The sequence below is a fragment of the Cebus imitator genome, unplaced genomic scaffold (genome assembly GCF_001604975.1).
Source record: "Cebus imitator isolate Cc_AM_T3 unplaced genomic scaffold, Cebus_imitator-1.0 Scaffold161, whole genome shotgun sequence".
Taxonomy (NCBI): domain Eukaryota; kingdom Metazoa; phylum Chordata; class Mammalia; order Primates; family Cebidae; genus Cebus; species Cebus imitator.
The window spans coordinates 1,825,171-1,848,923 of record NW_016107476.1 but is presented as its reverse complement, the minus strand read 5'-3'; the positions used below and the strand labels follow the sequence as shown (position 1 = coordinate 1,848,923).

Below are 23,753 nucleotides of genomic sequence, written 5' to 3'. Positions count from 1 at the left end.
CTTTGCCTCTCTCTCACCTTTATCTATTTCTTAAACATTTTCATTGCCCCAAAAGGACACTGTACTCACCAAGCAGTCATCCCAGCTCCTGGCAACCACTAATCTGCTTTCTGTCTGTATGAATTTACTTATATTCTTGATATTTCATATAAATTAAATCATACAATATGTAACATCTTCGGACTTGCATCTTTCACTAGGTGTAATGTTTTTGATGTTCATTCTTATTGTAGCAAGTATCAGTAATTAATACCTTTTTACAGCTGAATAATACTGTGATTTTGATTTCCATTTCCTTAATGACTAAATATTGAGTATCTTTTGATGTGCTTTCTGATCTTTGTATGCTTAATTTGGAGAAATATGTATTCAAGTACTTTGCCTGTTTAAAAATATATTTGTTTTCTTAAATTTTGGAAAAATATACATAATATAAAATTAGGAACTAATAAAGCCACAGGTGGATGGAGCACCAAGTGGGCTCTTGAACCATTTTAATCATTTTTAAGTATATGGTTTAGTGGCATTAAGGACATGTACACTGTTTGCCACCATCATCTTCATTCCTCTTCAAAACTTTTTAATCTTGTACATCTGAAACTCTATACCCATTAAATAATAGCTACCCACTTTCCCCACCTCCTTCCAGACCCTAAGAGCCACCATTCTACTTTCTGTTTCTGTGAATATGATGGCTATAGATACCTCATGTGAGTGGAATCATGCAATTTTTGTCCTTTGGTGACTGGCTTATTTCTCTTAGCATAATGCCTTCAAGGTTCATTCATGTTATAGCATGTATCAGACTGTCTTTCCTCTTTAAGATCAAATAATATTTCATCATGTATTAGTACAATCACAATGTTTTGCAACTGTTACCTTTATCCAGTTCTTACATACATCATATTTTGTCATTTATTAATTGATGGATGCATGAGTTGCTTCTAACGTTCAGCTGTTGTAAATAATACTGCTAAGAATATGGCTTACAAATATCTTTTTGAGTATGTCTTTTCATATGCTTATTAAATATTTCTTTATCTTCCTTGGAGAAATGTCTATTCAAATATTTTGCTCATTTTATTGTTTGGGCTTTTCTTTTTGCTGTTGAATTGTAAAAATTCTATATATCTTCTAAATACAAGGCTCATATCAGATATATGATTTGTGAGTATTTTCTGCCATTCTCTGTGTTGTCTTTATTGATGGTATCCTTTAAAACACAAAAGTAGCCATCTTGATGGTTTAATTTATCTATTTTTTGTAATTTTGTTGATTATATTTTTGGTGACATATCTATGAATCCATTGCCATATGGAACATCACAATGATTTTTTTTTTTTGCCAGCATAGGCAAAGGAATATATGAATGACTAATATAGCTACAAAATGTTTTAAATCATTATGGCAAGTTTTATTATTCTTATAGGCAGAGTGCTTTTAGGAATATATTCTCCTCTAGGGATGATAACTCTCTGCTAGGTTGAAGACTAGTTTAGTTATTTCACATTAATTTTTTGTTACTGACATTATACATTTGACAAGCCAAAGTACAACGCAATGAAAAATTAAATAGAGTGAATAATAGATGCCTATTGTATTCACTGTTATAGTTTCTCTGGTAGTTTATGAAGTTTTCAAATAATTCTTAAGAGTTTCTGTGTTTCTTAAAGTTGACAGGATAATATTTTGCTGTCTATGACTTTTATATGATGATGTGATATGTAAAAATAATTTTTATTTTTTAAGGCCACATTATCTACCTAATAATAAACAACATGTCACATCTGATGAATTATTTTAATGTAGTAATGTCTAAATTCAATTTATAAAACATGGAAATTAAAAATTTGTTACTATTTTTTCATTTATAGTTTATTGGGGAAAGTTCAGTTTTAAAACTAGTAAATATACTTATTAAAATTCAAAATCAGAGCAGAACTGAAGAAGATAGAGATACAAAAAAAACCCTTTAAAAAATCAACAAATCTAGGAGCTGGCTTTTTGAAAAGATCAACAAAATATACTGCTAGCCAGACTAATAGAAAAGAGAGAAGAATCAAATAGATGCAATAAAAAACGATAAAGGGGACATCACCACAATTCCACAGGAATGCAAACTACCATCAGAGATTACTACAAATAACTCTATGCACAAAACTCAGTAAATCTGGAAGAAATGGATAAATTCCTGGACACTTGCATCCTCCCAAGCCTAAACCAGGAAGAAGTTGAAACCCTGAATAGACCAATAACAAGGGCTGAAGTTGAGGCAGCAATTAATAGCCTACTAACTAAAAAAAGGCCAGGTCTAGACAGATTTACAACTGAATTCTACCAGATGTACAAAGAGGAGCTGGTACCATTCCTTCTGAAACTATTCCAAACAACACAAAAAGAGGGAATCCTCCCCAACTCATTTTATGAGACCAACATTATCCTAATACCAAAACTGGGCAGAAACACAAGTAAAAAAGAAAACTTCAGGCCAATATCCATGATAAACATTGATGCAAAAATCTTCAATAAAATACTGGCAAACAGAATGCAACAGCAAATCAAAAAGCTTATTCATCATGATCAAGTAGGCTTCATCCCAGTGGTGCAAGGCTGGTTCAATACACGAAACTCTATAAACATAATCCATCACATAAACAGAACCAAAGATAAAGATCACATGATTATCTCAATAGATGCAGAAAAGGCCTTCAACAAAATTCAACAGCCCTTTATGCTAAAAACCCTCAATAACCTAGGTATTGATGGAACATATCACAAAATAATAAAAGCTATTTATGACAAACCCACAGCCAATATCATACTGAACGGGCAAAAACTGGAAGCATTCCCTTTGAAATCTGACACAAGACAAGGATGCCTTCTCTCATCTCTCTTATTCAATATAGTACTGGAAGTTCTAGTCAGAGCAATCAGTCAAGAAAAAGAAATAAAGAGTATTCAATTAGTAACAGAGAAAGCCAAATTGTCTCTATTTGCAGATGACACGATTGTTTATTTAGAAAACCCCATCGTCTTAGCCCAAAATCTCCTGAAACTGCTAAGCAATTTCAGCAAAGTCTCAGGATATAAAATCAACGTGCAGAAATCAGAAGTATTTCTATACACCAATAACAGACAGAGAGCCAAATCAAAAGTGATCTCCCATTCACAATTGCTACAAAGAGAATAAAATAGGAATACAACTAACAAAGAATGTAAAGGACCTCTTCAAGGAGAACTACAAACCACTGCTCAATGAAATAAGAGAGGACACAGACAGATGGAAAAACATTCCATGCTCATGATTGGGAAGAATCAACATCATGAAAATGACCATATTGCTCAAAGCAATTTATAGATTCAATGCTATCCCTATCAAGCTTCCAATGACCTTCACAGAATTGGAAAAAACTACTTGAAACATCATATGGAACCAACAGAGAGCCCACATAGCCAAAACAATCTTAAGCAAAAAGAACAAAGTTGGAGGCATCATGCTGCCTGACTTCAAACTATACTACAAGGCCACGGTAATCAAAACAGCATGGCACTGTTACCAAAAAAGAGACATAGAGCAATGGAACAGAACAGAGGCCTCAGAAGCAACACCACACATCTACAATCATCTGATCTTTGACAAACATGATAAAAACAAGCAATGGGGAAAGGATTCCCTGTTTAATAAATGATGTTGGCAAAACTGGCTAGCAATGTGCAGAGAGCAGAAACTGGACCCATTCCTGACACCTTACACTAAAATTAACTCCAGATAGATTAAAGATCTAAACATAAGATCTAATACCATTAAACCCTAGAAGAAAACCTAGGCAAAACCATTCAGGACATAGGCACAGACAAAGACTTTATGGCTAAAATGCCAAAAGCAATGGCAACAAAAGCCAAAATGGACAAATGGGACCTAATTTAACTCCAGAGCTTCTGTACAGCAAAGAAAACAATCATTAGAGTCAACCGGCAACCAACAGAATCGGAAAAATTTTTTGCAATCTACCCATCTGACAAAGGGCTAATATCCAGAAGCTACAAAGAACAAAAACAGATTTACAAGAAAAAAACAAACAAGCCCATTCAAAAATGGGCAAAGGATATGAACAGACACTTTACAAAAGAAGACATATATGAGGCCAACAAACATATGAAAAATGCTCATCATCACTGGTTATTAGAGAAATGGAAATCAAAACCACATTGATTTACCATTTCATACCAGTTAGAATGGCAATCATTAAAAAATCTGGAGACAACAGATGCTGGAGAGGATGTGGAGAAATACGAACACTTTTACATGGTTGGTGAGAGTGCAAATTAGTGTATCCATTGTGGAAGACAGTGTGGCAATTCCTCAAGGACCTAGAAATAGAAATTCCATTTGACCCAGCAATCCCATTATGGGGTATATACCCAATGAATTATAAATTGTTCTATTATAAAGACACATGCACACATATGTTCATTGCGGCACTGTTTACAATAGCAAAGACCTGGAACCAACCCAAATGTCCATCAGCAATAGACTGGATAAAGCATGGAATACTATGCAGCCGTGAAAAACGATGAGTTCATGTCCTTCATAGGGACATGGATGAATCTGGAAACCATCATTCTCAGCAAACTGAGAACACAAGAACACAAAAACACAAAAACAGAAAATCAAACACCGCATGGTATCACTCATAGGTGGGTGTTGAACAATTAGAACACGTGGACACAGAGAGGGGAGCATCACACACTGCAGTCAGTTGGGGGGACCAGGGGAGGGACCGCAGGGGGTGGGGAGGGATAACGTGGGGAGAAATACCAGATATAGGTGATGGGGGGAGGAAGGCAGCAAACCACCTTGCCATGTGTGTACCTATGCAACAATCCTGCATGATCTGCACATGTACCCCAGAACCTAAAGTGCAATTAAAAAAAATTCAAAGTCCATGCCAATATTAAGGGGAAGTAGGAAATAAATTTATATTTGAATGGCAAGGCTTTAAACATACCACAGCATATGTATCATTTTAAAAATTCAACCTAATAAAACAAATCTAACATTGTAAATTATTATTGTATTATGGCTAGTCAGTTATATAATTAACTATTAAAATGTTTTATTATTAAAACTTTATTTATAATGTTCAGGAAGATTCTCTGATTAAAAACTTGGCTTTGGATATGTATATATAATATTTATGTGTATGTGTATATGTATATTGTATTTATATGTATATGTAATCTTTGTGGCTATGGAAAAGTATAACAGTGTTAAATCTTTGAGCTTTGGAATCATACCTCTTGAGTCTATATGCTGCCAATGCCACTGTAACCTTGGATAATTATTTAACTTTTAATTTAATTTAATTTTTTGAGATAGAGTCTTACTCTGTTGCCTAGGAGTGGAGGTTGTGTGACCTTGGCTCACTGCAACCTCAGCCTCCTGGGTTCAAGGAATTCTCCTACCTCAACCTCCCTAGTAGATGGAACTACAGGGGCATGACACCACACCCATCTAATTTTTGTATTTTTAGTAGAGACGGGGTTTCTCCATGTTAGCCAGGCTGGTCCCGAACTCCTGACCTCAGGTAATCTACATGCCTTGGCTTCCCAAAGTGCTGGGATTATAGGTGTGAGCCACCACTCCTGGCCTATTTAACTTTTGAGTGTCTTAGTTTTGTCATCTGCAAAATACAGCTAGTTTAATTTATGGTATAATAGTAAGTCTTAAATGTGGTACTTTATCTGTTAAATAACACATGTTCCTGGCAAATGTTAACTCCCTAATCCTAGCTATTATTGTGGTATAATTATTACCATTCATAACATCAATAAGTTTAGTATTTTGATAAAAATATATGATTCAAACTTTTATGGCAGTATTATTTTTGTCATTTTATTTCCAATCTGACTTTTAAACTGTAGTTTAATGTATACTTGTATTAAATGATCAAATCTGGGTAATTGAGATATCTATAACTTCAGACATTTATCATTTCTTTGCGTTGTGAACATTCCAAGTCTACTCTTCAGGATAGTTTGATATAACAATAAATAATTTTAAACTATATTCACTTTATTATGCTGTAGAGCACTAGATCTTATTCCGTCTTTCTAACTGTATTTTTATACCTACTAACCACTCCTATTTATCCTCACCTCCTCATTAGTGTTCACAGCCTCTAGTAACCACCATTTCATTCACTACCTCCTGGAGATCAATTTTTTTAGCTCCCACTTGAGAGTGAGAAACATGTGTTATTTGTTTTCTGTACCTGGCTTATTTCACCTAACATAATGTTCTCTAGTTCTATCAATGTTGTTGCATATCACAGGATTTCATTCTTTTTAGTGGTGGAATAATGTTCCATTTGTGTATGTATACCACATTTTTTTTTCATCTTTCATCTGTTGAGGGATACCTACACTGATTCCTATTGCAAATAATGCTGCAATAAACATGGGCATGGAGATACTTCGTTTATATACTGATTTTCCTTCTTTTGGATATATGCTCCATAGTGGAATTTCTGGATCATAAGTAGTTCTGTTTGTAGTTTTTTGAGGAACTTCCATAAACCTCCATACTATTTTCCATAGTGGCTGTACTAATTTACATCCTGTACAACAGTGTATGAGAGCTTTCCCCTTTTTCTGCATCGTCATCAGCATTTGCTCTGTTCTGTCTTTTGGATAAAAGCCATTTTAACTGGGGTGAGGTGATAATGTCTCATTGTGGTTTTGGTTTGCATTTCCCTGATTATTACTGATAAGCACTGTGGTTTTGGTTTGCATTTCCCTGATTATTACTGATGCATTTTTGAAATAAATCTGTTGGCCATTTTAAAATCTTCTTTTGAGAAATGTCTGTTCAGGTCTTTAGCCCAGTATTTTAAATTGTATTATTATTATGCTATTGAGTTGTTTGAGCTCCTTATGTGTTGTAGTTATTAATCCCTTGTCATTTGAGTTGTTTGCAAATACTTTCTCCCATTCTATGGGTTTTCTGTTTACTTTGTTGATTGCTTTGCAGAAACATTTTAGCTTGATGTGATCCCATTTTTTCAATATTGCTTTGAGTACCTGTGATTTAGAGATCTTACTCTTTTTTTTTTTTTTTTTTTTTTAGACGGAGTTTCGCTCTTGTTACCCAGGCTGGAGTGCAATGGCGTGATCTCGGCTCACCGCAACCTCCGCCTCCTGGGTTCAGGCAATTCTCCTGCCTCAGCCTCCTGAGTCGCTGGGATTACAGGCACGCGCCACCATGCCCAGCTAATTTTTTGTATTTTTAGTAGAGACGGGGTTTCACCATGTTGACCAGGATGGTCTCGATCTCCTGACCTTGTGATCCACCTGCCTCGGCCTCCCACAGTGCTGGGATTACAGGCTTGAGCCACTGCACCCGGCTGCCATCTTACTCTTAAGAAATCTTTGCCCAGATCAACATTCTGTAGAATTTCCTCAATGTTTTCTTCTAGTAGTTTCAAGGTTTCAGGTTTTATGTTTAAGTTTTTAATCTATTTTTTTTTTTAATTTTTATATATCTTGAGAGTTAGGGGATCTAGTTTCATTCTTCTATTATGGATATCCTTTTCTGAGCACCGTTTATTGAGAGACTATTCTTGCCCTAGCATATGTTCTTGACAACTTCTTTGAAAATGAGTTGTTTGTAAGTGTGTGGGTTTATTTCTGGGCTCTCTATTCTATTGGACTATTTGTCTGTCTTTATGCCAGCATCATGCTGTTTTATTTACTGGATACCTGTAGACCATAATTTGAAGTCAGGTAATATGCTGTCTCCAGCTTTGTTCTTTTTGGTCAAGATTGCTTTGGCTATTTGAGTCTTTTATAGTTGGATATGAATTTTAGGATTTTTTTTCCATTTCTGAGAAGAATGTCATTGGTATTTTGATAGGGAGTGCATTTAATCTGTAGATCCCTTTGGGTTGCATGGATATTTTAACAATATTCTTCCAGTTTATGAACATGATATATATATTTCCTTTTCTTGTGTCCTTTTCAATTTCTTTCATCAATGTTTTATAGTTTTCATCATAGAGATCTTTCGCTACTTTGGTTCCATTTATTTTATTTGCAGCTATTTTAAATGGGATTAATTTTTTGGTTTCTTTTTCAGATTGCTTTCTGTTGCCATACAGAAATGTTACTGAATTTGTATGTCAATTTAGTATCCTAAAACTCTACCAAATTTGTTTATCAATTCTAGTAGGTTTTTGGAGGACTCTTTAGGTTTTTTGAAATATAAGATTATATCATCTGTAAACAACGATAATTTTACTTCCTCCTTTCCTGTTTGGATGCTCTTTATTTCTTTCTCTTGTCTAATTGCTCTGTCTAGGACTTCCAGTAGTAAGTTTAATAAAAGTGGTGAAAGTGGGCATCTTTGTTGTGTTCCAGATCTTAGAGGAAAGGCTTTCAGTTTTTCCCTATTCAGTATGATGCTAGTGGTGGATTTTTTATATATACCTTTATTGTTTTATTTTTTCTATCCCTAGTTTTTTAAGTATTTATTTAATCATTAAGGCACATTGAGTTTCATTGAATGCTTTTTCAACCATTGAAATGATTTTTGACCTTTATTTTGTTACATATTATAGCAAAATATGCTATATTTGGTTAAATGTGATATGATGTATCACATTTATTGATTTGTATGTTGAGCTATTCTTGCACCCCTGGGTTGAATCTTACTTCATTATGATGAATGATCTTCTTAATATGTTGTTGAATTCAGTTTGCTGAATTTTGTTATGGATTTTTGCATCTTGTTCATCAGTGATACTGGCCTGTAATTTTCTTTTCTTCTTCTTCGTGTGTGTGTGTGTGTGTGTGTCTTTGTCTAGTTTTGGTATCAGGATAATGCTGGCCTGATAGGTTGAATTTGAGAGTATTCTCTCATCCTTGATTTTGTACAACAGATTGGGTAGAATTTATATTAGTTCTTCTGTAATAATATATAGAGTTCAACAATGAAACTATCTGATATTAGGCTTTTCTTTGATGGGAGTCTTTATTATTGCTTCCATTTCATAACTTGCTATTGGGCTGTTTAGTTTTTCTATTTCTTCATGGTTCAATTTTGGTAGTGTATGTATTTAGGAATTTATACATGTCTCCTAGGTTTTACAATTTATTGAGATATAGTTGCTTATCATTGTCTCTAATGATTATTTGAATTGTAGTGTCTTTTTTTTCATTTCTTATTTATGTTCATCTTCCCTCTTTTTTTCTTAGTGTAGCTAAAAGCTAGTAAATTTTAGTTTACTTTTTTCCCAAACAACTTTTCCTTTTGTTGATCTCTTATATATATTTTTGTCTAAAATTTATTCATTTGTGCTCTAGCCTTTATTAGTTCTTTCCTTCTCCTAATTATGGGATTAGTTTGTTCTTGCTTTTTTATTTTCTAAGTGCACTATTTGGTCTTTTTATCTGAAATCTTTCTTCTTTTTTGATGTAGGCAGTATTGTTTTTGTGGTGTCACATAGGTTTTGGTACGTTGTGACTCTATTTTTATTTGTTTCAAGCTGTTGTAATGTTTCATTCTTAATTTCTTAACTGATATTGAATGTTTTAATTCCCCAGCAGCATATTGTTTCATTTCCATGTATTTGTATAGTTTCCAAAGTTTGATTATTCATTTCTAGTTAATTCCACTGTCATTAGAAAAAATACTTGATATTATTTTGACATGTCATAATTTGTTGAGAGTTGATTTTCCTGGCCTAAGAGATGATCTGTCCTCAAAAATATTCCATGTGCTGATGAGAAGAATGTATATTCTTCACCTGTTGGATGAAATGTACTTTAAATGATCATTAGGTCAATTTGGTCTATACTACATATTAAGTCTAATGTTGCTTTGTTGATTTTCTATTTATTTTTTATTTTTATTTTTTTACATGCTGAACATTTTATTAATGTTAAGTTTAAAAGCTTTACATTTGGGTTACAGTAAGATATAGGGCTGCTGCTTCTTAAAGACGTTATCAACTGGCATTGGGTTGTTGGGTTAGGAGTAATGGAGCTTGGCTATTTTTTTTGCTAGGCAGTCACAATTCATAAATTCACAATCTTGGTCTACGATTTGGCTCAGTAACATTAGGCTCTCATCTCCTTCCTCGCTGAAGTGCTTCTCGATGATGTTCAAAGCCGAATGGCTAATCTGACGGTTCTCATGCAGTTGTAAAGCTTCAATTCTATCAATTCCACCGAGTTCTTCTATCAGAAGACACACGTTTTCCTTCTCAGACAATTTCTCTGCCACCTCGAGGATGAAAGAGATGACATCGAGGATGATAAGAACAATTTTAACATCTGGGGCGGTGAGCAGATTCACCAGGGGCTCCAGGATCCCAGAATGGATGAACTGGATCAGCTGATCCATGGTGGTCCCCGTTAAAAGTTCACTACCGTCCAGATAGCCTCTTTCTGGACTTTAAATTCTCCATGTTTTAGCACAGCCACCAAGGGAGGCAAGACATCGTAGGCAAGCAGCTGCTGGATGTGGTGACAGGGCCCTGCTGCCACGTTGCTCAGGGCCCAGGCTGCCTCCTTCTGGATAGAGGGCTTGTTGTGTTGGAGGAGCTGGGGGAGCATGTTCAGTATGCCCGTGTCGATGGCCCTCTGCATCTGTTCATCTGTGCCTGTGACAATGTTCCCCACGACAATGTTCCCCACCGTGCGGAGAGAAGGGGTCAAGACGTTGAGCTCTGAGCTGTTCAAGAGCGCCACCAGCCTGGACAGGACCCCCGTGTCAACCCCTTGGCCGATGCGCTTGCTGCAGCTGTCAGTGAGGTAGGACAGCAACCAGCAGGCATCGGAGAGAACCTCGCTATCATGGTGCAGTAGGAGGTGGAGGAGGGCCGGCAGTATCTGCTTCACCGCAGTGTCACAAGGGTATGGGTTCTTGTTTCAGCACAGGTTTGACAAGGTCCACATGATATTCCTCAGGAATGTGATTGGTAGGGTGTGTGAGATCAAGGCCAGCAGATATGGGATAGCATCGCTTGAGATGATCTTATCTCTGAACTCTGGGCCGTCACCGGCTATGTTACCAAGAGCCCACACTGCTTGTTCACACACAGCCAGGTTGGGGGAAGGCAGGAGCGCAGTCAAGGACTGGATGGCTCCCCCTTCTACCAGGGCTCGAGTCTGCTCCGAAGTCCCTGCAGCAATGTTGGTGAGGGCCCAGGCGGCCTCAAACTGCAAGCAGGGGTAAAGTGATGACTTCAGGAGCTCCACCATCCTGGGAATGAGGCCCGCTTCCACGACCAATTTCAGAGGGGGGTTATTTTCCTGCGATAGCATTTTCCTGGCTGGCTGAGTGGCCTGGAAACACAGGGCTGGATCTGAGCTATTCACACCTTGGATTATTTCACCCAGAGTGAGGCTGACTGCCACCCCTTTGGCTGTTTTTTCAGAAGGTGTGTCAGGGCAGAAGCTGGTTGATTTTCCTTCTCTTTAAGGTCTGTTCATCTTTCTTGGTCTTTCGGAGCTTCAGGCTGACTGCCATCCTCTGCTGTCCTCTGAGAGATGCATCTTTGCCTCGGTACTTAAATTTTCTCAGTCTCTCTTCTGGAGCACCTAAGCTCGGCATATTGGTGGGTAGTAGTAAGTCACCTGGCCAGGAGCCGCCGATTTTCTATTTACAATATCTGTCGTGGCTCATGCCTGTAATCCCAGCACGTTGGGAGGCCAAAGTGGGTGGATCATGAGGTCAGAAGATAAAGACTATCCTGGCTAACATGGTGAAACCCCATCTCTACTAAAAATACAAAAAATTATCTGGGCTCGGTGGCCGGCGCCAGCAGTCCCAGCTACTCAGAGGGCTGAGGTGGGAGAATCGCTTGAACCGTCAAGGTGGAGGTTGCAGTGAGCTGAGATAAGGCCACTGCACTCCAGCCTGGGCGACAGTGAGACTTCATCTGAAGAAAAAAAAAAATCTGTTCAGCATTGAAAGTGGGATGTTGAAGTACCCAGGTACTATTATATTGGAGTCTGTCATTCTCTTTAGTCTGTCTTTATTATCTCATAATGTTTACTTTATATTATCTGGATGCGCCAGTGTTTTGTGCAAAAATGTTTACAATTTTAATATTCTTTTGCTGAATTTGACCATTTTATTATTATATAATTACCTTCTTTGTCTCTTCTTACAGTTTTTGCCTAGAAATTTATTTTATCTGACATAGGTATAGCCATTCTTTTTTGTTTCCATTTGCATGGAATATTTCATTTCGTTTCCTTTATTTTTAGTATATGTGTGTTTTTATAGCTAAAGTAAATTTCTAGTGGGCAGCACATATTTAAGTCTTGCTTTAATCCATTCGGCCACTCTGTCTTTTATTGGAAGAATTTAGTCCATTTACATTCAGTGTTATTGTTGAAAGGTTAGGACTTAACTACTTCCATTTTGTCATTTTTTTGTTGTTGTTTGGTAAATTTTCTCTTTTTTTCTTCTTCTCTTCCTTTTTAGATTTGTGATTTTCTCTGGCTGTATATTTTAATTCCTTGCTTTTTATTTTTACCATTTCTATTATAGGTTTTTGCTTTGTTGTTACTATGAGGCTTGCAAAAATATTTTATAGCCAACAATGTTAAATTGATAAAAACTCTAATCTCAAAGAAGGGGAAAAACAAAAAGGAAAACAAGCAAAGAAAAAACAAAAAAATCTGTACTCTATAACTTTTCCTGTAACACCCTCCTACTTTTTGACTTTTTGTTGTGTCTATTTATATCTTTTTCTATTGTCCATCTTTCAAAAATTGTTGTATTATTATTTTTGATAGATTTGTCTTTTGGTTTTCATGCTGAAAATATAAGTGATTTATATACCACAATTATTGTACTAGAGCAAGCCTGTCTAACCCACAGCTTGTGGACCACATGAAATCCAGGACAGCTTTGAATATGGCCCAACACAAATTGACAAACTTTTTAAAAACATTATAAGATGCTTTTTAGCTCATCAGCTATCGTTAGTGATAGTGTATTTTTATGTGGCCCATGACAATTCTTCTTCTAATGTGGGCCAGGAAAGCCTAATGACTGGACTCCCCTTTTAGAGTATTCTGAATTTGTCTTTGTTCTTACCTTTTCCACTGAATTTCATACCTTCAGATGTTTTCTTGTTGCATGTGAGCAGCCTTTACTTTCAGATTGACAAAATCTCTTCAGCATTTTTGGTAAAATCTCTTCAGCATTCATCTGGTGATGATGAATTTACTCAGCTTTTGATTGTCTGGGAAAGTCTTTATTTCTCCTCTATTTTGAAGGATGTCTTTCCTGTATGCAGTATGCTAGGTTGGAAACTTTTTCCCTTTAGCACTTTTAATATGCCATGTTGCCTATTCATGGGCTGTAAGCTTCCCACTGAAAAGGCTGTTGCAGGAAATATCAGAGCTCCTTTATATGTTATTTGCTTTGTTCTTCTTGTTGCTTTTAGGGTGATTCTTTTATCTTTGGCCTTTAATATTTGATTATTATATGCCTTGTGGTAGTCTTATTTCAGTTGAATCTTCTTGGTATTCTTTGACTTTCTTTACATAATATGCATATCTTTTTTTAGGTTTGGAAAGTTTTATTATTTTCTTTGAATAAACTTTCTACCGGTCTTTTTCTCTGTAACCTCTTTAAAACCAGTAACTATTAGATTTTCCCTTTTGAGGCTCTTTTTTAGATCCTGTAAGAATAATTTATTTTTTTTTTGTTCTTTTAAAAATCTACTATTTTCTTTTTAAAAATTATTATACTTTAAGTTCTAGGGTACCTGTGCAGAATGTGCAGGTATACGTGTGCAATGGTGGTTTGCTGCATCCATCACCCCATCATCTATATCAGGTATTTCTCCTAATGCTATCCATTCCTTAGCCCACTAACCCCCTTCTATCCCTCCCCTAGCCCCCCACCGCCAGGTAGGCCCTTGTGTGTGATGTTCCCCTCCCTGTGTCCATATGTTCTCATTGTTCAACACCCACTTATGAGTGAAAAGATACGATGTTTGGTTTTCTGTTCTTGTGTCAGTTTGCTGAGAATATGGTTTCCAGCTTCATCCACGTCCCTGCAAAGGATATGAGCTCATCCTTTTTATGGCTGCATAGTGTTCCATGGTGTATATGTGCCACATTTTCTTTATCCAGTCTATCAGGATGGACATTTGGGTTGGTTCAAAGTCTTTGCTATTGTGAACAGTGCTGCAATAAACATATGTATGCATGCCTTTATAATAAAAAGACTTATAATCCTTTGGGTATATACCCAGTAATGGGATTGCTGGGTCAAATGGTATTTCTATTTCTAGATCATTGAGGAATGCTATGAGTTCAAGTCCTGGATATCCTTGTTAATTTTCTGTCTCATTGATCTCTCTGATAATGACAGCAGGAGTTTAAAGTCTCTCACTGTTATTGTGTGGGAGTCTAAGTCTCTTTGTAGGTCTTTAAGCACTTGCTTTATGTATCTGGGTGCTCCTGTATTGGGTGCATATACATTTAGTTAGCTCTTCTTGTTGCATTGATCCCTTTACCATTATGTAATGCCCTTCTTTGTCTTTTTTGATCTTTCTTGGTTTAAAGTCTGTTTAATCAGAGACTATGATTGCAAGCCCTGCTTTTTTTTTGCTTTCCATTTGGTAAATGTTCCTCCATCCTGTTATTTTGAGCCTATGTGTGTCTTTGCACGTGAGATGGATCTCCTGAATGTAGCACACTGATAGTTCTTGACTCTTTATCCAATTTACCATTCTGTGTCTTTTAACTGGAGCATTTAGTCCATTTACATTTAAGGTTAATATTGTTAGATGTGAATCTTATCCTGCCATTGTGATGCTAGCTAGTTGTTTTGGCTATTAGTTTATGCAGTTTCTTCATAGTGTTGATAGTCTTTACAATCTGTTATGTTTTTGCAGTGACTGGTGCTAGTTGTTTCTTTCCATGTTTAGTGCTTCCTTCAGAAGCTTTTGTGAGGCAGGCCTGGTGGTGACAAAATCTCTCAGCAGTTGCTTGTACATAAATAACTTTATTTCTCTTTCACCTATAAAGTTTAGTTTGGCTGGATATGTAATTCTGGGCTGAAAATTCTTTTCTTTAAGGATGTTAAATATTGGCCCCCATTCTCTTCTGGCTTGTAGGGTTTCTGCTGAGAGATCCGCTGTGAGTCTGTTGGACTTTCCTTTATGGGTAACCTGACCTTTCTCTCTGGCTGCTCTTTGCATTTTTTCCTTCATTTCAACCCTGTTGAATCTGACGATTATATGTCTTGGAGTTGCTATTCTTGAGGAGTATCCCTGTGGTTGTCTCTGTTATTTCCTGAATTTGAATGTTGGCCTGCCTTGCTAGGTTGGGGAAGTTCTCCTGGATAATATCCTGAAGAGTGTTTTCCAACTTGGTTTCAGTCTCCCTGTCAATTTTAGATACACTGATCAAATGTAGATTTGGTCTTTTCACATAATTCCATATTTCTTGGAGGCTTTGTTCATTTTTCACTGGTTTCTCTGATCTTGTCTTCTTGCTTTATTTCATTGAGTTTATCTTTAATCTCTGATATCCTTCTGCTTGATCAATTTGGCTATTGAAACTTGTACATGCTTCATGAAGTTCTCATGCTGTGATTTGTAGCTCCATCAAGTTATTTATGTTCTTCCCTTTACTGGTTATTCTAGTTAGCATTTAATCTAACCTTTCTTCAAGGTTCTTAGCTTCCTTGCATTAGGTTAGAACATGTTCCTTTAGTTTAGAAAAGTTTATTATCCACCTTCTTAAGCCTGTTTCTGTCGATTTGTCAAACTCATTCTCTATCTAGTTTTGTTCCCTTGCTGGTGAGGAGTTGTGATCCCTTGAATAAATATTCTGGTTTTTGGAATTTTCAGCGTTTTTGCACTGGTTTCTTCTCTCTTCATAGATTTATCTACCTTATCTTAGGTCTTCAAAGTTGGTGACCTTTGAATGGGGTCTGTAAGTGGATGTCCTTTCTGTTGATGTTTCTGTTTGTTAGTTTTTCTTCTAATAGTTGGGATGCAATGCTGCATATCTTCTGGAGTTTGATGGAGGTCCACTCCAAACCTGCTTTCCTGGGAATGATCAGCAGAACAGCAAAGATTGCTGCCTGTTTCTTCCTCTGGTAGCTTCGTCCTAGAAGGTTACCTGCCAGATGCCAGCCAGATCTCTCCTGTATGAGGTGTCTGAAGGCCCTGCTGGGAGGTGTCTCCAAGTCAGTATACATGGGGGTCAGGGAGCCACTTGAGGAGGCAGTCTGTCCTTTATCAGGGGTTGGATGCTGTGCTGGGAGATTCACTGCTCTCTTCAGAGTTGCTGGGCAGGGATGTTTAAGTCTGCTGAAGCTGTACCCATAACCGCCCCTTTTCATAGGTGCTCTGTCCCAGGAAGGTGGGGGCTTTATTTATAAATCCCTGATGGTCTGCTGCCTTTTTTCAGAGATGCCCTGCTCAGTGAGGAGGGAGTCTAGTGATACAGTCTGCCTGCAAAGGCCTTGCTGAGCTGCTGTGGGTTCCACGCAGTCTCTGTATAAACTTCCCAATGACTTTGTTTACACAGGTGAGGTTAAAACTGCCTACTCAAGCCTCAGCAATTGCGGACACCCCTCCCCCTATCAATCTTGAACATGCCAGGTTGAGATCAGACTGCTGTACTGGCTGCATGAATTTCAAGCCAGTGGATCTTAGTTGGCTGGTCTTTATGGAGGTGGGACACACCAAGCCAGATCACTTGGCTTCCTGGCTTCAGCCTCCTTTTTCTGTGGAGTAAATGGTTCTGTCTCACTGGCATCTCTGGCACCACTGGGGTATGAAAAAAAAAAAAAAACTGCTGTGGCTAGCTTCATATCTTCCCAAATGGCCGTCCAGTTTTTGCTGGAAACCTGGGGCCCTGGTGTTGTAGGCACTGGAGGGAATCTCCTGGTCTGTGGGTTGTGGAGACTGTGGAAAAAGCACTGTATATGGGCCAGAATGCCAGGAAAAGTCCCTAATGACTTCCCTTGACTAGAAGAGGGAGTTCTCTGGCCCCTTGTGCTTCCCATGTGAGGTGACACCCTACCCTGCTTCGGCTTGCCCTCCTTGGGCTGCACCCACTGTCTAACCAGTCCCAATGAGATGAACCAGGTACCTCAGTTGGAAATGTGGAGATCATCGACCTTCTACATTGCTGTTGCTGGGAGCTGTGCACTGGAGCTGTTCCTATTTGCCTATCTAGCGTCTATTTTCATATAGCATGTCTTGAGCTCAATATTTCCTTTTTCTGCTTGATCATTTTTTTTTTGAGAGATCTGATGCATTTTTCAGTTTGTTGATCAAATATTTCAGCTTGAGCATTTGTTTGAATTTTTTTATTGTTTATTTCAGTGTCTTTGTTAAATATATTTGTTTTATCTTAAAATTTGTCATGCTTTCTCAAAACAGGTATTTTGAATTCTCTGAGAAAAAAAATATATATATATATGTATATCTGCCACTCTATAATTGGTCATGGATGCCTCATTTAGTGTGTGTGATAAGGTAGTATTTTCCTGGTTGTTCTTGATGCTTGTGGACATTTTATGAAGTATGAGCGTTTAAAGATTTAGGTATTTATTTAGTCTTTCTTGTCTAGCATTGTCCATACCTGTCCTTCTTGAGAAGGTTGTCTGAAAATACAAATGGGATTGGCTGTTTAAATTACTTAATTATGTGGTCCTTGCATTTGTTTTAGCACTAGGGGGAACCCTAAGCCCAGGTATGCTGAATTCTTGCAGCCTCCTAGGTACACAGCCTGAGTAGACTTCCAACAGTGAAGGGAGAATTCCTTTTGTTATCAGGCAAAGTCTATTTCTGTTTTTTCCACAAGCATAAGGAACCCTTCTCTGCCCTGGGCTGCCTGGAGTTGGGGAAGGGGTGACATGGGCACTTTTTATTTACATATTTATCTATTTGTAAAACAAAATATGTACTATTAGAAAAATACATCTTCAAATCATGAAATATACTGACGCTAAAAAAAATTCTAATCCTGTATAACTAATAGTTTCCTCCATCTAGGTCTTACTTCTTTTCGTTAAGTTTATTGCAAGGTGCTTCATGAGTTTTGCTGGTATTATGAATATATTTTTTTCCTTTAACATTACATTAGTAATTGCTAATGTCTAATATATATATATTAGACATTATATATATGTGTGTGTGTGTGTGTGTGTGTGTATATATATATATATATATACACACAAAATGGGAAGGGGCGCTTCTGTGAAGGGAATGTAGTTCTGTGACAGGGATGAGATTCTGTGAGAGAGATGGGGGATTCTGTAAGGGAGATTGGTGTTCTTTGAGGGGATGGGGTTTGAATGAGTAGATCACTTTTGGGTAGTATTCATCCATTGATGGATATTTAGGTTGATTTTGTATCTTTGCTATTGTCAATAATGCTGCAGTAAACATGGGGAGTTCATATATCTCTTTCAAAATTGATTTAATTTTCTTTGGGTATATACACAATAGTAGGATTTTTGGATCATATAGAAGGTTCATTTTCACTTTTCTGAGGAACCTGCATACTATATTCCTTAATGGCTATATTAGTTTACATTCCCACCAACAATGTACAAAGATTTCTTTTTTCCACATCCTCTCTCACACTTGTTATCTTTTGTTTTTCTGATAAAAGCCATTCTAACAGATGTGAGGTGGTATCTCACTATGGTTTTAATTTGCAATTCCCTTTATGATAAATGATGTTGAGCATCTTTTCATATATTTATTGACCAGTTTTTAATCTTTTGAAAAATGTCTTTTCATGTCCTGATATGATTTGGCTGTGTCTCCACCCGAATCTCATCTTGAATTGTAGCTCCCATAATTCCCATGTGTTGTGGGAGGGACCTGGTGGGAGATAATTGAATCATGGGGGTGGATCTTTCCCATGCTGTTCTTGTGATAGTAAGTCTCCCAAGAGCTGATGGTTTTATAAAGGTGGGTTTCCGTGCACAAGATCTCTTCTCTTGTCTGCTATTATGTGAGATGTGCCTTTTACCTTCCTCCATGATTGTGAGGCCTCCCCAGCCAAGTGGAACTGTAACTCCATTAAACCTCTTTCTTTTGTAAATTACCCAGCCTCAGGTATGTCTTTATCAGCAGTGTCAAAATGGGCTAATATAGTAAGTTAGTACCAGTAGAGTGGGGTACTTCTGAAAAGATACCTGAAAATGTGAAAGCAACCTTGAAACTGGGTTACAGGCAGGGGTTGGAACAGTTTGGAGGGCTCAGAAGAAGACAGGGAAATGTGGGAAAGTGTGGAACTTCCTAGAGATTTGTTGAAGTGCTTTAGCCAAAATTCTGATAATGATATGAACAATGAAATCCAGGCTGAGGTGGTCTCAGTTGGAGATGAGGAGCTGATTGGGAACTTGAACAGTGGTGACTCTTGTTATGTTTTAGCTGAGGGACTGGTGACATTTTGCCCCTGACCTACAGATTTGTGAAATTTGAACTTGAGAGAGTTGATTTAGGGTATTTGGTGGAAGAAATTTCTTAGCAGCAAAGCATTGAAGAGGTGACTTGGGTGCCGTTAAAGGTATTCCGTTTTAAAGGGAAACAGCATGAAAGTTTGGAATTTGTGCAGCCTAACAATATAATCAAAACAAAAATCCCATTTTCTGAGGAGAAATTCAAGCCAGCTGCAGAGATTTGCATAAGTAATGAGGAGCTGAATGTTAATCACCGAGACAATGGGGAAAATGTCTCCAGGGCATGTCAGAGAACTTAGAGGCAGCCTTTCAACAATCACAGGACCAGAGGCCTAGGAGAAAAAATTTTTTTGTGGACCAGGCCCAGGGTCCTTCTGCTGTGTGCAGTCTAGGGACTTGGTTCCCTGCATCCCAGCCTCTCCAGCCATGAATAAAAGGGGTCAACGTACAGCTTGGGCCATGGCTTCAGAGGGTACAAGCCCCAAACCTTGGCAGCTTTCATGTGGTGTTCAGCCTACGGGTGCACAGAGGTCAAGAATTGAGGTTTGGGAATCTGCCTAGATTTCAGAGGATGTATGGAAATGCCTGGATGTCCTGGCAGAAGTTTGCTGCAGGGGTGGGGTGCTCATGGATAACCTCTGCTAGGGCAATGTGGAAGGGAAATATGGGGTGGGTGCCCCCACAAAGAGTCCCTACTGGGGCAATGCCTAGTGGAGCTGTGAGAAGAGTGCCACCATCCTCCAGACCCCAGAATAGTAGATTGATTGACAGCTTGCACTGTGAACTTGGAAAAGCCGCCAACACTCAATGCCAGCCTGTGAAAGCAGCCAGGAGGGAGTCTGTACCCTGTAAAGCCACAGGGGCAGAGTTGCCCAAGACCATGGGAACATACCTCTTGCATCAGTGTAACCTGAATGTGAGACATGGAGTCAAAGGAGAACATTTTGTAGCTTTAAGATTTGACTGCCTTTGTGGATTTTGTCCTTATATGGGGCCTGTAGCCCCTTTGTTTTGGCCAACTTCTCCCATTTGGGATGACTGTTTTTACCCAATGCCTGTACCGCCACTGTATCTAGGAAGTAACTAACTTACTTTTGATTTTACAGGCTCATAGGCAGAAGGGACTCTCCTTGTCTCAGATGAGACTTTGGACAGTGGACTTTTCAGTTAATGCTGAAGTGAGTTATGACTTTGGGGGACCGCTGGGAAGGCATAATTGGTTTTGGAATGTAAGGACATGAGATTTGGGAGGGGCCAGGGTCAGAATCATATGATTGGGCTTTGTCTTCACCCAAATCTCATTTTCAATTTTACCTCCCATAATTCCCATGTGTTTTGGGAGGGTTCTGTTGGGAGATAATGGAATCATGGGGGCAATACCTTCCAATGCTATTTGTGATAGTGAATAAGCCTCATGAGATCTGATGATTTTAAAAAGGGGAGTTTTTCTGCACAAGCTCTCTTCTCTTGACTGTTGCCATGTGAGACATACCTTTCACCGTCTGCCGTGATTGTGTGGCCTCTCCAGCCACATGGAATTGTGGGTCCATTAAACCTCTTTCTTTTGTAAATTGCCCAGTCTTGGGTATGTCTTTATTAGTAGCATGAAAATAGACTATAATACATGTTCTTTTCCCATTTTAAAAACCAGGTTACTTGTTTTCTTGCTATTGAGTTGTTTGAGTTCCTCTTATATTTTTTGATATTAACCCTTCATCCATGTGTATGATTTGAAGATATTTTCTGCAATTTCATAAGTTGTTTTTTCACTGTGTGGATTGCTTCCTTAGCTCTGCGGAAGCTTCTTAATTGAAAACAATCCCATTTGTCTATTTTTTGTCTATTATTTTTAAGCTTTAATTGTCTTTGCTTTGGGGACCATGTTCAAAATATTTTTGCCAAGAGTAAGGTCAAGAAGACTCCCTATGTTTTTCTCTAATAATTTTCAGGGCTGATCTTTAAGTCTTTAATCCTTTTTTAGTTTATTTTTGAATATGGTGGAAGATAAAATTTCATTTTCATTCTTACGCATGTAAATGTTCAGGGTTCCTAACAATAGTTTTTAAAGAGGCTATCCTTTCCTCATTGTATGTTCTTGCCACCTTTGTTGAAGATCAATTGACAGCATGTTTATGGATTTATTTCTAGTCTTTCTATTTTATATCATCAGTCATATGTCTGTTTTTGTGCTGGCATAATGGTGTTTTGATTACTATGGCTTTGTAGCTTATTTTGAGATAAGATGGTTTGATGTTGCCAGCTTTGTTCTTTTTGATCAGTATTGCTATGGCTATGTGAACTATTTTTTGGTACCAAAATAATTTTAGGATTGTGTTTTCTATTTCTGCTAAAAATGCCATTGGGATTTTGATAGGGATTGCATTTAATCAGTAGATCACTTTGGGTAATATGGACATCTTGAAAAAATTACTTCTTTTAGCCCATGAACACAGGATGCTGTTCCATTTATTTGTGTCCTGTTCAACATTTTTCACCAGTGTTTTATAATTTTCAGTATACATGTCATTCACCTCTTTGGTTAAATTTATTCCTATTTTATTTTTCATAGCAATTATAAATGAGATTGTTTCTTGATTTTGTTTTTACAAAGTTCACTGTTAGTGTATAGGAATGCTGCTGATTTTTACGTGTTCATTTTGTATCCTGCAACATTAATGAATTTGTTTGTTATTTCTAATGGTTTTTTGGTGGAGTGTTTGGGGTTTTCTGTAAGAGCATGTCATCTGCAAACAGGGAGAATTTTACTTATTTCTTTAAAATTTGCACAGCTTTTATTTCTTTCTCTTTTCTAATTTTTGTGGCTAAGACTTCCAGTATTATGTAGAATAGAAGTGGTGAGTGTGGGCAACCATGTCTTATTTGTTGCTCTAGAGGAAATGCTTTTGACTTTTCACGAATGAGTATGATGTTAGTTATGGGTTTTTCCGTAAGCTCTTTATTATGTTGAAGTGCATTCCATACTTAATTTGTTGAACTTTTTTTTTAAATTATGGAAGAATGTTATATTCTGTCAAATAGTTGCTCTGCATCTATTGATATTACATGATTTTAGTCTTCATTCTCTTAATGTAGTGTGTCACAGTTATTGATCTATATATGTTGAACCATCCTTGTATCCCTTGGATAAATCTTATTTTATCATGGTGAATTATCCTTGTCATTAAAGGATTATTGAAATGTTTAAATTTGTTTCACAATACTTTGTTATTTTTAATCTATGTTTATTAGAGATATCAGCTGGTAATTTCTTTTATCTTAGTGTTCTTTTCTGGCGTTAGGGTTAGGGTAATGCTGGTCTTATAAAAATGAGTTTGGAAACATTTCCTATTTTAATGTTTTTGAAAAAGTTTCAGGAGCATTAATATTTATTCTCCTTTAAATGTTTGGCAGAATTCAGCAGGGAAGCCATCAGGATCTGAGCTTCTCTTTGATGGTAGACTTTTCAATATTTACTTAATCTTCTAAATTGTTATGATTCTGTTTATATTTTCTATTTCTTCATGATTCAGTCTTGGTAGAATGTATGTTTCTAGAAATGTACTTATTTCTTCTAGGTGATTCTATTTGTTGATACAAAACTTTGTATAGTAGTCTCATCATCATCTGTGATATTAGTTGTAATATTTTTTCTTTCATTTTCTTCATTTGAGTCTTTTTTTGTGTTTTCTTAGTTTAGCTAATTGTTTGTCAATTTTATCTTTTCAAAGAAAAAACTCTTAGTTTCATTGATCTTCTTTATTGTTTTTCTAGTTTCTCTGTAATTTTTTATATTTTATAATGATATGCTCTCATTCCTTTTTCTTTTTTTGTGCTTGTTGTAGAAGTTTTAATTTCATGGTTATCATTGAACATACATAAAATACCATATTCTGATTTAAGCTAATAATAATTTGAGTTTAATCACAAATAAAAACTATGCTTTTTCACCTCTCCATCACATTTTATGCAGTTGATGTCAACTTATATTTTACATAGTTTTTATCAAATGTATTATAACATTTAAATTTTTTTTCTTTTAAATTTTATACTGCAGGTAAAAGTGATTTATATACCACCATTGCTGTATTACAGTATTCTGAATTTAACTGTATTTTTGCATTTACTAGTGAGTTTTATAGTTTCATATTTTTTATGTTGTTATACTTTCATTTCAAATTGAATAACTTCCTTTAGTATTTATTGTAAATCAGATCAAGTGGTGATGTAATCTCTTAGCTTTTTGTTTGTCCTGAAATGTGTTTATCTCTGTTTCATTTCTGAAGGA

At 36.9% G+C, this 23,753-nt stretch overlaps 1 protein-coding gene and 1 pseudogene across 1 annotated transcript in view; one reads left to right on the top strand and one right to left on the bottom strand.

Moving 5' to 3' along the window:
• ATRNL1 (attractin like 1) overlaps nucleotides 1–23,753 on the top strand; it is an 829,354-nt gene that overhangs the window by 231,054 nt on the left and 574,547 nt on the right.
• Nucleotides 10,031–11,617, bottom strand: LOC108314777 (annotated as a pseudogene).